Source organism: Oncorhynchus nerka, unplaced genomic scaffold (genome assembly GCF_034236695.1).
Source record: "Oncorhynchus nerka isolate Pitt River unplaced genomic scaffold, Oner_Uvic_2.0 unplaced_scaffold_864, whole genome shotgun sequence".
Lineage (NCBI taxonomy): Eukaryota > Metazoa > Chordata > Actinopteri > Salmoniformes > Salmonidae > Oncorhynchus > Oncorhynchus nerka.
Genome location: NW_027040420.1, coordinates 94,216 through 109,634, shown reverse-complemented (window position 1 = coordinate 109,634; position 15,419 = coordinate 94,216). Strand labels below are relative to the sequence as shown.

At 48.6% G+C, this 15,419-nt stretch overlaps 1 pseudogene; it reads right to left on the bottom strand.

The window, feature by feature from the left end:
• LOC135570988 (RNA-binding motif, single-stranded-interacting protein 3-like) overlaps window positions 1-15,419 on the bottom strand; it is a 60,812-nt pseudogene that overhangs the window by 21,038 nt on the left and 24,355 nt on the right.

Genomic DNA, 15,419 nt, shown 5'->3' with positions numbered 1-15,419 from the left:
GATGGAATACAGAATGTAAGGATATAATACAGAATGTAGGGATGGAATACAGAATGTAGGGATGGAATACATAATGTAGGAATGGAATACAGAATGTAGGGATGGAATACAGAATGTAGGGATGGAATACAGAATGTAGTGATGGAATACAGAATGTAGGGATGGAATACAGAATGTAGGGATAGAATACAGAATGTAGGGATGGAATACTGAATGTAGGGATGGAATACAGAATGTAGGGATGGAATACAGAATGTAGGGATAGAATACAGAATGTAGGGATGGAATACAGAATGTAGGGATGGAATACAGAATGTAGGAATGGAATACAGAATGTAGGGATGGAATACAGAATGTAGGGATAGAATACAGAATGTAGGGATGGAATACAGAATGTAGGGATGGAATGCAGAATGTAGGGATGGAATACAGAATGTAGGGATGGAATACAGAATGTAGGGATGGAACGCAGAATGTACGGATGGAATACAGAATGTAGGGATGGAATGCAGAATGTAGGGATAGAATACAGAATGTACAGATGGAGTACAGAATGTAGGGATGGAATACAGAATGTAGGACTGGAATGCAGAATGTAGGGATGGAATACATAATGTAGGAATGGAATACAGAATGTAGGGATGGAATACAGAATGTAAGGATAGAATACAGAATGTAGGGACAGAATACAGAATGTAGGGATAGAATACAGAATGTAGGGATGGAATACAGAATGTAGGGATGGAATACAGAATGTAGGGATAGAATACAGAATGTAGGGATGGAATACAGAATGTAGGGATAGAATACAGAATGTAGGGATAGAATACAGAATGTAGGGATGGAATGCAGAATGTAGGGATGGAATACAGAATGTAGGGATGGAATACAGAATGTAGGGATGGAGTACAGAATGTAGGGATGGAATACAGAATGTAGGACTGGAATGCAGAATGTAGGGATGGAATACATAATGTAGGAATGGAATACAGAATGTAGGGATGGAATACAGAATGTAGGGATAGAATACAGAATGTAGGGATGGAATACAGAATGTAGGGATGGAACGCAGAATGTAGGGATAGAATACAGAATATAGGGATGGAATACAGAATGCAGGGATGGAATACTGAATGTAGGGATGGAATACAGAATGTAGGGATAGAATACAGAATGTAGGGATAGAATACAGAATGTAGGGATGGAATACAGAATGTAGGGATGGAATGCAGAATGTAGGGATAGAATACAGAATGTAGGGATGGACTACAGAATGTAGGGATGGAATACATAATGTAGGAATGGAATACAGAAATTAGGGATGGAATACAGAATGTAGGGATAGAATACAGAATGTAGGGATAGAATACAGAATGTAGGGATGGAATACAGAATGTAGGACTGGAATGCAGAATGTAGGGATGGAATACAGAATGTAGGGATGGAATACAGAATGTAGGACTGGAATACAGAATGTAGGGATGGAATACAGAATGTAGGGATGGAATACAGAATGTAGGGATGGAATACAGAATGTAGGGATAGAATACAGAATGTAGGGATAGAATACAGAATGTAGGGATGGAATACAGAATGTAGGGATAGAATACAGAATGTAGGGATAGAATACAGAATGTAGGGATGGAATACAGAATGTAGGGATGGAATACAGAATGTAGGGATGGAATACAGAATGTAGGGATAGAATACAAATGTAGGGATGGAATACTGAATGTAGGGATGGAATACAGAATGTAGGGATGGAATACAGAATGTAGGGATGGAATACAGAATGTAGGGATAGAATACAGAATGTAGGGATGGAATACAGAATGTAGGGATGGAATACAGAATGTAGGGATGGAATACAGAATATAGGGATGGAATACAGAATGTAGGGATGGAATACAGAATGTTGGACTGGAATGCAGAATGTAGGGATAGAATACAGAATGTAGGGATGGAATATAGAATGTAGGGATGGAATACAGAATGTAGGGATGGAATACAGAATGTAGGGATGGAATACAGAATACAGGGATTGAATACAGAATACAGGGATGGAGTACAGAATGTAGGGATGGAATACAGAATACAGGGATGGAATACAGAATGTAGGGATAGAATACAGAATGTAGGGATGGAATATAGAATGTAGGGATGGAATACAGAATGTAGGGATGGAATACAGAATGTAGGGATGGAATACAGAATGTAGGGATGGAATACAGAATGTAGGGGTGGAATACAGAATGTAGGGATGGAATTCAGAATGTAGGGATGGAATACAGAATGTAGGGATGGAATACAGAATGTAGGGATGGAATACAGAATGTAGGGGTGGAAAACAAAATGTAGGGATGGAATACAGAATGTAGGGATGGAATACAGAATGTAGGGATGGAATACAGAATGTAGGGATGGAATACAGAATGTAGGGATGGAATACAGAATGTAGGGATGGAATACAGAATGTAGGGATGGAATTCAGAATGTAGGGATGGAATACAGAATGTAGGGATGGAGTAGCTATAACAGCAGACACTGAGGTAAGTGGACACTAGACAACAGGGTGATCTCTGTTAACCAGCTATAACAGCAGACACTGAGGTAAGTGGACACTAGACAACAAGGTGATCTCTGTAAACCAGCTATAACAGCAGACACTGAGGTTAGTGGACACTAGACAACAAGGTGATCTCTGTTAACCAGCTATAACAGCAGACACTGAGGTAAGTGGACACTAGATAACAAGGTGATCTCTGTAAACCAGCTATAACAGCAGACACTGAGGTTAGTGGACACTAGACAACAAGGTGATCTCTGTTAACCAGCTATAACAGCAGACACTGAGGTTAGTGGACACTAGACAACAAGGTGATCTCTGTTAACCAGCAGGAGGGAGACTATGTAGATACTGTGCTATGTAGATACTCTGCTATGTAGGTGGTGCACTATGTAGATACTGCACTATGTAGATACTGTGCTATGTAGGTACTGTGCTATGTAGATACTGCACTATGTAGATACTGTGCTATGTAGATACTGTGCTATGTAGGTACTGTGCTATGTAGATACTCTGCTATGTAGGTACTGTGCTATGTACTGTGTAGTGTGTGTGAGCTGTAGAGCTGCTGTGAGAGGGCCAGGGACGTGTGGGGACAGACAAGAAACAGAGCTCAGACCCTCTCTACCAGACCTGTAGGGCCCAGACCCTCTCTACCAGACCTGTAGGGCCCAGTCCCTCTCTACCAGACCTGTAGGGCCCAGACCCTCTCTACCTCTCTACCAGACCTGTAGGGCCCAGTCCCTCTCTACCAGACCTGTAGGGCCCAGTCCCTCTCTACCTCTCTACCAGACCTGTAGGGCCCAGACCCTCTCTACCAGACCTGTAGGGCTCAGACCCTCTCTACCAGACCTGTAGGGCCCAGACCCTCTCTACCAGACCTGTAGGGCCCAGTCCCTCTCTACCTCTCTACCAGACCTGTAGGGCCCAGACCCTCTCTACCTCTCTACCAGACCTGTAGGGCCCAGACCCTCTCTACCTCTCTACCAGACCTGTAGGGCCCAGTCCCTCTCTACCAGACCTGTAGGGCCCAGTCCCTCTCTACCTCTCTACCAGACCTGTAGGGCCCAGTCCCTCTCTACCTCTCTACCAGACCTGTAGGGCCCAGACCCTCTCTACCAGACCTGTAGGGCCCAGTCCCTCTCTACCAGACCTGTAGGGCCCAGACCCTCTCTACCTCTCTACCAGACCTGTAGGGCCCAGACCCTCTCTACCAGACCTGTAGGGCCCAGTCCCTCTCTACCAGACCTGTAGGGCCCAGTCCCTCTCTACCTCTCTACCAGACCTGTAGGGCCCAGACCCTCTCTACCTCTCTACCAGACCTGTAGGGCCCAGACCCTCTCTACCTCTCTACCAGACCTGTAGGGCCCAGACCCTCTCTACCTCTCTACCAGACCTGTAGGGCCCAGACCCTCTCTACCTCTCTACCAGACCTGTAGAGCCCAGACCCTCTCTACCAGACCTGTAGGGCCCAGACCCTCTCTACCAGACCTGTAGGGCCCAGTCCCTCTCTACCAGACCTGTAGGGCCCAGTCCCTCTCTACCAGACCTGTAGGGCCCAGTCCCTCTCTACCTCTCTACCAGACCTGTAGGGCCCAGACCCTCTCTACCAGACCTGTAGGGCCCAGACCCTCTCTACCAGACCTGTAGGGCCCAGTCCCTCTCTACCAGACCTGTAGGGCCCAGTCCCTCTCTACCTCTCTACCACACCTGTAGGGCCCAGACCCTCTCTACCTCTCTACCAGACCTGTAGGGCTCAGACCCTCTCTACCAGACCTGTAGGGCCCAGTCCCTCTCTACCAGACCTGTAGGGCCCAGACCCTCTCTGCCAGACCTGTAGGGCCCAGTCCCTCTCTACCAGACCTGTAGGGCCCAGTCCCTCTCTACCAGACCTGTAGGGCTCAGACCCTCTCTACCTCTCTACCAGACCTGTAGGGCCCAGACCCTCTCTACCTCTCTACCAGGCCTGTAGGGCCCAGACCCTCTCTACCTCTCTACCAGACCTGTAGGGCCCAGACCCTCTCTACCTCTCTACCAGGCCTGTAGGGCCCAGACCCTCTCTACCTCTCTACCAGACCTGTAGGGCCCAGACCCTCTCTACCTCTAGAGCGCTCGGGGTGGGAACACACAGGCTCTCTCTGAACTCTCACATTATGGCTGCAATTGTCATGTCGTCCAGTAGGGGGCAGGCTTTCATTGTTGATGTGGCTGGATAAAGCAGTCCAGTATAGGCCTGTGCCGTAATCCTTTATCTCCACTGTCCAGCTCCATTCCTCCATGTTGGGTTCATGTTCAGTTCCCATGCTCCACCCAAGCCCCTTCCTGCTCCAGCCAAGCCCCTCCCTGTAGGGCCCAGACGCTCTCTACCAGACCTGTAGGGCCCAGTCCCTCTCTACCAGACCTGTAGGGCCCAGACGCTCTCTACCAGACCTGTAGGGCCCAGACGCTCTCTACCAGACCTGTAGGGCCCAGACGCTCTCTACCAGACCTGTTCGGCCCAGACGCTCTCTACCAGACCTGTAGGGCCCAGACGCTCTCTACCAGACCTGTAGGGCCCAGACGCTCTCTACCAGACCTGTTCGGCCCAGACGCTCTCTACCAGACCTGTAGAGCCCAGTCCCTCTCTACCAGACCTGTAGGGCCCAGACCCTCTCTACCAGACCTGTAGGGCCCAGACGCTCTCTACCAGACCTGTTCGGCCCAGACGCTCTCTACCAGACCTGTAGGGCCCAGTCCCTCTCTACCAGACCTGTAGGGCCCAGACGCTCTCTACCAGACCTGTAGGACCCAGACGCTCTCTACCAGACCCGTAGGGCCCAGACGCTCTCTACCAGACCTGTAGGGCCCAGACCCTCTCTACCAGACCTGTAGGGCCCAGACGCTCTCTACCAGACCTGTAGGGCCCAGACCCTCTCTACCAGACAATACTACAGTTGACTACATCAATACTACATCAGACTACATCAATATTACAGCAGACTACATCAATACTACAGCTGACTACATCAATACTACAGCTGACTACATCAATACTACAGCAGACTACATCAATACTACAGCAGACTACATCAATACTACAGCTGACTACATCAATACTACAGCTGACTACATCAATACTACAGCAGACTACATCAGTACTACATCAATACTACAGCAGACTACATCAGTACTACATCAATACTACAGCAGACTACATCAATACTACAGCAGACTACATCAGTACTACAGCTGACTACATCAGTACTATTCCAGACTACGTCAGTACTACATCAATACTACAGCAGACTACATCAATACTACAGCTAACTACATCAATACTACAGCAGACTACATCAATACTACAGCAGACTACATCAGTACTACATCAATACTACAGCAGACTACATCAGTACTACATCAATACTACAGCAGACTACATCAATACTACAGCATACTACATCAGTACTAAAACAATACTACAGCAGACTACATCAGTACTACAGCAGACTACATCAGTACTACATCAATACTACAGCAGACTACATCAGTACTACAGCAGACTACATCAGTACTACAGCAGACTACATCAGTACTACATTAGACTACAGCAGTACTACAGCAGACTACATCAGTACTACAGCAGACTACATCAGTACTACATCAGACTACATCAGTACTACATCAGACTACATCAGTACTACAGCAGACTACATCAGTACTACATCAGACTACATCAGTACTACAGCAGACTACATCAATACTACATCAGTACTACATAAATACTACAGCAGACTACATCAGTACTACATCAGACTACATCAGTACTACAGCAGACTACATCAATACTACATCAGTACTACATCAGTACTACAGCAGACTACATCAATACTACAGCAGACTACATCAATACTACATCAGTACTACATCAGTACTACAGCAGACTACATCAATATTACAGCAGACTACATCAATACTACAGCAGACTACATCAATACTACATCAGTACTACATCAGTACTACAGCAGACTACATCAGTACTACATCAATACTACAGCAGACTACATCAGTTCTACATCAGTACTACATCAGACTACATCAGTACTACAGCAGACTACATCAGTTCTACATCAGTACTACAGCAGACTACATCAGTACTACAGCAGACTACATCAGTACTACATCAGTACTACATCAGTACTACAGCAGTACTACATCAATACTACAGCTCCTCTGAGGTTCTCATTCAGCAGAAATATGTGAGGGACTGTCCAATGGGCTTTGAAAACACTTACACAGATAAAGTAACTCAGCTCACGCACACGCACGCACACACACACACGCACGCACACACACACACACACACACACACACACACACACACACACACACACACACACACACACACACACACACACACACACACACACACACGTACGCACGCAGACACACGCAAGCACACACACACACACACACACACACACGCACGCACACACACACACACACACACGCACGCACGCACACACACACACACACACACACACACACACACACACACACACACACACACACACACACACACACACACACACACACACACACACACACACACGCACACATGCACACACACACACAGGCACGCACACGTACACACGCACGCACGCACACACACACACACACACGTACACACACACACACTATTGCGATGGCTGGGTTGTACTCACGGTAGGTTGCATAACATACTGTTGATGAGGCATCCAGGATGTATTCTGGACCTGTGGAGAGACATAAAACATGACAGTCTTAGAGAGTTTTATTGTTATATTGTGGTATAATTACAGTAAAACAGGAAAGGCTTAGAGAGTTATATTGTTATATTGCGGTATAATTACAGTAAAACAGGAAAGGCTTAGAGAGTTATATTGTTATATTGCTGTATAATTACAGTAAAACAGGAAAGGCTTAGAGAGTTATATTGTTATATTGCGGTATAATTACAGTAAAACTGGAAAGGCTTAGAGAGTTATATTGTTATATTGCTGTATAATTACAGTAAAACAGGAAAGGCTTAGAGAGTTATATTGTTATATTGCGGTATAATTACAGTAAAACAGGAAAGGCTTAGAGAGTTATATTGTTATATTGCGGTATAATTACAGTAAAACAGGAAAGGCTTAGAGAGTTATATTGTTATATTGCGGTATAATTACAGTAATACATGACAGTCTTAGAGAGTTATATTGTTATATTGCGGTATAATTTCAGTAAAACAGGAAAGGCTTAGAGAGTTATATTGTTATATTGTGGTATAATTACAGTAATACATGACAGTCTTAGAGAGTTATATTGTTATATTGCCGTATAATTACATCATCTATGCAGCAGTTTCATCATTAAAGACTCATCCTTCTGGACCAGACTCACTGCTTTCATCTCCCCCAATATAATACAATACTACTGCAGTATCCCCAATGCAATAGATAGAGAGAGACAGAGACAGAGAGAGAGACAGAGTGAGAGAGAGAGAGAGAGAGAAAGAGAGAGAAAGAGAGAGAAAGGGAAGGGGGAGATGTGGGGTCTGTATAAAATAGTCAATATGTCTTATTTGAGAGAGTGTGTACTAAGACTTGCCTAACACTCCATCTCCCACCTCCACATAGACACAACATCCCCCCATCCCCCTCACCTGGTACGTGGAGACGGGTGAGGCAGCGACGAAGGGAGTGATGGATGTCTGTGCTATCATCCTATTGGTGGAGATGTATGGAGAGGAGTAGAACCTACAGGAGAGAAGGAGAGACAGAAAGAGAGGAGGGAGGAGGAGATGAAGAGAGAAAGAGGGGACAGTAGAGAAGGAGAGACAGGAAGAGGGGAGGAAGAGGAGAAGAGAGGAAGAGGGGACAGTAGAGAAGGAGAGACGGGAAGAGGGGAGGAAGAGGAGAAGAGAGGAAGAGGGGACAGTAGAGAAGGAGAGACAGGAAGAGGGGAGGAAGAGGAGAAGAGAGGAAGAGGGGACAGTACAGAAGGAGAGACAGGAAGAGGGGAGGAAGAGGAGAAGAGAGGAAGAGGGGACAGTAGAGAAGGAGAGACAGGAAGAGGGGAGGAAGAGGAGAAGAGAGGAAGAGGGGACAGTAGAGAAGGAGAGACATGAAGAGGGGAGGAAGAGGAGAAGAGTGGAAGACGGGACAGTAGAGAAGGAGACACGGGAAGAAGGGTGGGAAGGAGAGAGGAGAGAGGAAGAGGAGAAGGGAGGAAGAGGGGACAGTAGAGAAGGAGAGACAGGAAGAGGGGAGGAAGAGGAGAAGGGAGGAAGAGGGGACGGTAGAGAAGGAGACACAGGAAGAAGGGTGGGAAGGAGAGAGGGTTAAACTTCATAATGTCACTCTAAGAGCAGGACAACAACCACTAGCAACAGTGACAGATTGGCTCAGTCCCAGTGTGTCACACCGTGGACTGACTGATTGATGACCCTGTCCTAGAATGTAACACCACAGACTCAACATCTGGCTCCCTGTGTGTGTGTGTGTGTGTGTGTGTGTGTGTGTGTGTGTGTGTGTGTGTGTGTGTGTGTGTGTGTGTGTGTGTGTGTGTGTGTGTGTGTGTGTGTGTGTGTGTGTGTGTGTGTGTGTGTGTGTGTGTGTGTGTGTGTGTTGTGTGCGCGCGCGTGTGTGTGTGTGTATGTGTGTTGTGTGTGTGTGTGTGTGTCTGTGTGTGTGTGTGTGTGTGTTTCTGAAGTGAAAGTATGTCCTTAGTGGTTTCATTGGGTGAATGAATAAAATGTTATCTTTGTGTCAAGTCGCCAATCGGCAGCCGATCCCTCGTGGGGTTAATTGACACATGAATAGACATTACAATAATTCACTGTGGTCATTAAATTAAAGGTTTTCCTCTGCATTGCGCTTTGCATAAAGAGTCAAATTCTAAGTGTGTGTATTATTTATCATTGTGTACCCAGAGAGGACACATTTCATCCAGGTGCTTGTGTGTGTGTGTGTGTGTGTGTGTGTGTGTGTGTGTGTGTGTGTGTGTGTGTGCGTGCGTGCGTGCATGCGTGCGTGCGTGTGCGTGTGTGTGTGTGTGTGTATTACATCAATCAGGTCTCTTGCTGTTCTGAATCGATTCCTCTGTCTACGGGAGGGGGTATACAGGCTGAGTTATGGATGGGGGGGGGGTATACAGGCTGAGTTATGGATGGGGGGTATACAGAGGCTGAGTTATGGATGGGGGGTATACAGGCTGAGTTATGGATGGAGGGGGTATACAGGCTGAGATATGGATGGGGGGGTATACAGGCTGAGTTATGGATGGGAGGGGGTATACAGGCTGAGTTATGGATGGGAGGGGTATACAGGCTGAATTATGGATGGGGGGGTATACAGGCTGAGTTATGGATGGGGGGTATACAGGCTGAGTTATGGATGGAGAGGGGGGGGTATACAGGCTGAGTTATGGATGGGGGTATACAGGCTGAGTTATGGATGGGGGTATACAGGCTGAGTTATGGATGGGGGGTATACAGGCTGAGTTATGGATGGGGGGGGGGGTATACAGGCTGAATTATGGGGGGTATACAGGCTGAGTTATGGATGGGGGGTATACAGGCTGAGTTATGGATGGGGGTATACAGGCTGAGTTATGGATGGGGGGGTATACAGGCTGAGTTATGGATGGGGGGTATACAGGCTGAGTTATGGATGGGGGGGTATACAGGCTGAGTTATGGATGGGGGTATACAGGCTGAATTATGGATGGGGGTATACAGGCTGAGTTATGGATGGGGGGGTATACAGGCTGAGTTATGGATGGAGAGGGGGGGTATACAGGCTGAGTTATGGATGGGGGGTATACAGGCTGAGTTATGGATGGGGGTATACAGGCTGAGTTATGGATGGGGGGTATACAGGCTGAGTTATGGATGGGGGTATACAGGCTGAGTTATGGATGGGGGTATACAGGCTGAGTTATGGATGGGGGGTATACAGGCTGAGTTATGGATGGGGGGTATACAGGCTGAGTTAGGATGGGGGGTATACAGGCTGAGTTATGGATGGGGGTATACAGGCTGAGTTATGGATGGGGGGGTATACAGGCTGAGTTATGGATGGGGGTATACAGGCTGAGTTATGGATGGGGGGGTATACAGGCTGAGTTATGGATGGGGGGTATACAGGCTGAGTTATGGATGGGGGTATACAGGCTGAGTTATGGATGGGGGGGTATACAGGCTGAGTTATGGATGGGGGGGGTATACAGGCTGAGTTATGGATGGGGGGTATACAGGCTGAGTTATGGATGGGGGGTATACAGGCTGAGTTATGGATGGGGGTATACAGGCTGAGTTATGGATGGGGGGGTATACAGGCTGAGTTATGGATGGGGGGTATACAGGCTGAGTTATGGATGGGGGGTATACAGGCTGAGTTATGGATGGGGGGGTATACAGGCTGAGTTATGGATGGGGGGTATACAGGCTGAGTTATGGATGGGGGGTATACAGGCTGAGTTATGGATGGGGGGGGTATACAGGCTGAGTTATGGATGGGGGGTATACAGGCTGAGTTATGGATGGAGGGGGGTATACAGGCTGAGTTATGGATGGGGGGGTATACAGGCTGAGTTATGGATGGGGGGTATACAGGCTGAGTTATGGATGGGGGGGTATACAGGCTGAGTTATGGATGGGGGGTATACAGGCTGAGTTATGGATGGGGGGTATACAGGCTGAGTTATGGATGGGGGGGGTATACAGGCTGAGTTATGGATGGGGGGGGTATACAGGCTGAGTTATGGATGGGGGTATACAGGCTGAGTTATGGATGGGGGGTATACAGGCTGAGTTATGGATGGGGGGGGTATACAGGCTGAGTTATGGATGGGGGTATACAGGCTGAGTTATGGATTACAGGCTGAGTTATGGATGGGGGGGTATACAGGCTGAGTTATGGATGGGGGGTATACAGGCTGAGTTATGGATGGGGGGGGTATACAGGCTGAGTTATGGATGGAGGGGGTATACAGGCTGAGTTATGGATGGAGGGGGGGTATACAGGCTGAGTTATGGATGGGGGGGGGTATACAGGCTGAGTTATGGATGGGGGGCAGGCTGAGTTATGGATGGGGGGGTATACAGGCTGAGTTATGGATGGGGGGTATACAGGCTGAGTTATGGATGGGGGTATACAGGCTGAGTTATGGATGGGGGGTATACAGGCTGAGTTATGGATGGGGGGTATACAGGCTGAGTTATGGATGGGGGGGGTATACAGGCTGAGTTATGGATGGGGGGTATACAGGCTGGTTATGGATGGGGGTATACAGGCTGAGTTATGGATGGGGGTATACAGGCTGAGTTATGGATGGGGGGGGTATACAGGCTGAGTTATGGATGGGGGGGTATACAGGCTGAGTTATGGATGGGGGTATACAGGCTGAGTTATGGATGGAGGGGGGGGTATACAGGCTGAGTTATGGATGGAGGGGGGGTATACAGGCTGAGTGATGGAGGGGGGTATACAGGCTGAGTTATGGATGGGGGTATACAGGCTGAGTTATGGATGGGGGGGTATACAGGCTGAGTTATGGATGGGGGGGGTATACAGGCTGAGTTATGGATGGGGGTATACAGGCTGAGTTATGGATGGGGGGTATACAGGCTGAGTTATGGATGGGGGGGGTATACAGGCTGTGTTATGGATGGGGGGTATACAGGCTGAGTTATGGATGGGGGGGGGGTATACAGGCTGAGTTATGGATGGGGGTATACAGGCTGAGTTATGGATGGGGGGGGTATACAGGCTGAGTTATGGATGGGGGTATACAGGCTGAGTTATGGATGGGGGGTATACAGGCTGAGTTATGGATGGGGGGGTATACAGGCTGAGTTATGGATGGAGGGGGGTATACAGGCTGAGTTATGGATGGAGGGGGTATACAGGCTGAGTTATGGATGGGGGTATACAGGCTGAGTTATGGATGGTGGGGGTATACAGGCTGAGTTATGGATGGGGGGGTATACAGGCTGAGTTATGGATGGGGGTATACAGGCTGAGTTATGGATGGGGGTGTACAGGCTGAGTTATGGATGGGGGGTATACAGGCTGAGTTATGGATGGGGGGTATACAGGCTGAGTTATGGATGGGGGGGTATACAGGCTGAGTTATGGATGGGGGTATACAGGCTGAGTTATGGATGGGGGGTATACAGGCTGAGTTATGGATGGAGGGGGGTATACAGGCTGAGTTATGGATGGAGGGGGGGTATACAGGCTGAGTTATGGATGGAGGGGGGGGGGGTATACAGGCTGAGTTATGGATGGAGGGGGTATACAGGCTGAGTTATGGATGGAGGGGGGGGGTATACAGGCTGAGTTATTGAGGGGGGTATACAGGCTGAGTTATGGATGGGGGGATATACAGGCTGAGTTATGGATGGGGGATATACAGGCTGAGTTATGGATGGAGGGGGTATACAGGCTGAGTTATGGATGGAGGGGGTATACAGGCTGAGTTATGGATGGAGGGGGGTATACAGGCTGAGTTATGGATGGAGGGGGTATACAGGCTGAGTTATGGATGGAGGGGGGTATACAGGCTGAGTTATTGAGGGGGGTATACAGGCTGAGTTATGGATGGGGGGTATACAGACTGAGTTATGGATGGGGGGGTATACAGGCTGAGTTATGGATGGGGGATATACAGGCTGAGTTATGGATGGGGGGATATACAGGCTGAGTTATGGATGGGGGGGTATACAGGCTGAGTTATGGATGGGGGGATATACAGGCTGAGTTATGGATGGGGGGTATACAGGCTGAGTTATGGATGGGGGATATACAGGCTGAGTTATGGATGGGGGGGATATACAGGCTGAGTTATGGATGGGGGTATACAGGCTGAGTTATGGATGGGGGGATATACAGGCTGAGTTATGGATGGGGGGGATATACAGGCTGAGTTATGGATGGGGGGGATATACAGGCTGAGTTATGGATGGGGGATATACAGGCTGAGTTATGGATGGGGGGGATATACAGGCTGAGTTATGGATGGGGGTATACAGGCTGAGTTATGGATGGGGGGTATATACAGGCTGAGTTATGGATGGGGGGTATACAGGCTGAGTTATGGATGGGGGTATACAGGCTGAGTTATGGATGGGGGGATATACAGGCTGAGTTATGGATGGGGGTATACAGGCTGAGTTATGGATGGGGGGTATACAGGCTGAGTTATGGATGGGGGATATACAGGCTGAGTTATGGATGGGGGTATACAGGCTGAGTTATGGATGGGGGGTATACACGCTGAGTTATGGATGGGGGGGTATACAGGCTGAGTTATGGATGGGGGGTATACAGGCTGAGTCATGGATGGGGTGGTATACAGGCTGAGTTATGGATGGGGGGTGGGGGGGTATACAGGCTGAGTTATGGATGGGGGTATACAGGCTGAGCTATGGATGGGGGTGGTATACAGGCTGAGCTATGGATGGGGGGTATACAGGCTGAGTTATGGATGGGGGTATACAGGCTGAGTTATGGATGGGGGTATACAGGCTGAGTTATGGATGGGGGGGTATACAGGCTGAGTTATGGATGGGGGGTATACAGGCTGAGTTATGGATGGGGGGGTATACAGGCTGAGTTATGGATGGGGGGGGTATACAGGCTGAGTTATGGATGGGGGTATACAGGCTGAGTTATGGATGGGGGTATACAGGCTGAGTTATGGATGGGGGGTATACAGGCTGAGTTATGGATGGGGGTAAACAGACTGAGTTATGGATGGGGGGGTATACAGGCTGAGTTATGGATGGGGGGTATACAGGCTGAGTTATGGATGGGGGGGTATACAGGCTGAGTTATGGATGGGGGGGGTATACAGGCTGAGTTATGGATGGGGGGGTATACAGGCTGAGTTATGGATGGGGGGTATACAGGCTGAGTTATGGATGGAGGGGGGTATACAGGCTGAGTTATGGATGGAGGGGGGTATACAGGCTGAGTGATGGAGGGGGGTATACAGGCTGAGTTATGGATGGGGGGGGCATACAGGCTGAGTTATGGATGGGGGGTATACAGGTTGAGTTATGGATGGGGGGTATACAGGCTGAGTTATGGATGGGGGTATACAGGCTGAGTTATGGATGGGGGGGTATACAGGCTGAGTTATGGATGGGGGGTATACAGGCTGTGTTATGGATGGGGGTATACAGGCTGAGTTATGGATGGGGGTATACAGGAAGCTGACTTATGGATGGGAGGGGGTATACAGGCTGAGTTATGGATGGGGGTATACAGGCTGAGTTATGGATGGGGGGTATACAGGCTGAGTTATGGATGGGGGGGGGTATACAGGCTGAGTTATGGATGGTGGGGGTATACAGGCTGAGTTATGGATGGAGGGGGTATACAGGCTGAGTTATGGATGGAGGGGGTATACAGGCTGAGTTATGGATGGAGGGGGTATACAGGCTGAGTTATGGATGGGGTATACAGGCTGAGTTATGGATGGAGGGGGGTATACAGGCTGAGTTATGGATGGGGGGGTATACAGGCTGAGTTATGGATGGGGGGTATACAGGCTGAGTTATGGATGGGGGGGGATGTACAGGCTGAGTTATGGATGGGGGGGTATACAGGCTGAGTTATGGATGGGGGGGGTATACAGGCTGAGTTATGGATGGGGGGGTATACAGGCTGAGTTATGGATGGGGGGTATACAGGCTGAGTTATGGATGGGGGTATACAGGCTGAGTTATGGATGGAGGGGGTATACAGGCTGAGTTATGGATGGAGGGGGGTATACAGGCTGAGTTATGGATGGAGGGGGGGGGTACACAGGCTGAGTTATGGATGGAGGGGGGTATACAGGCTGA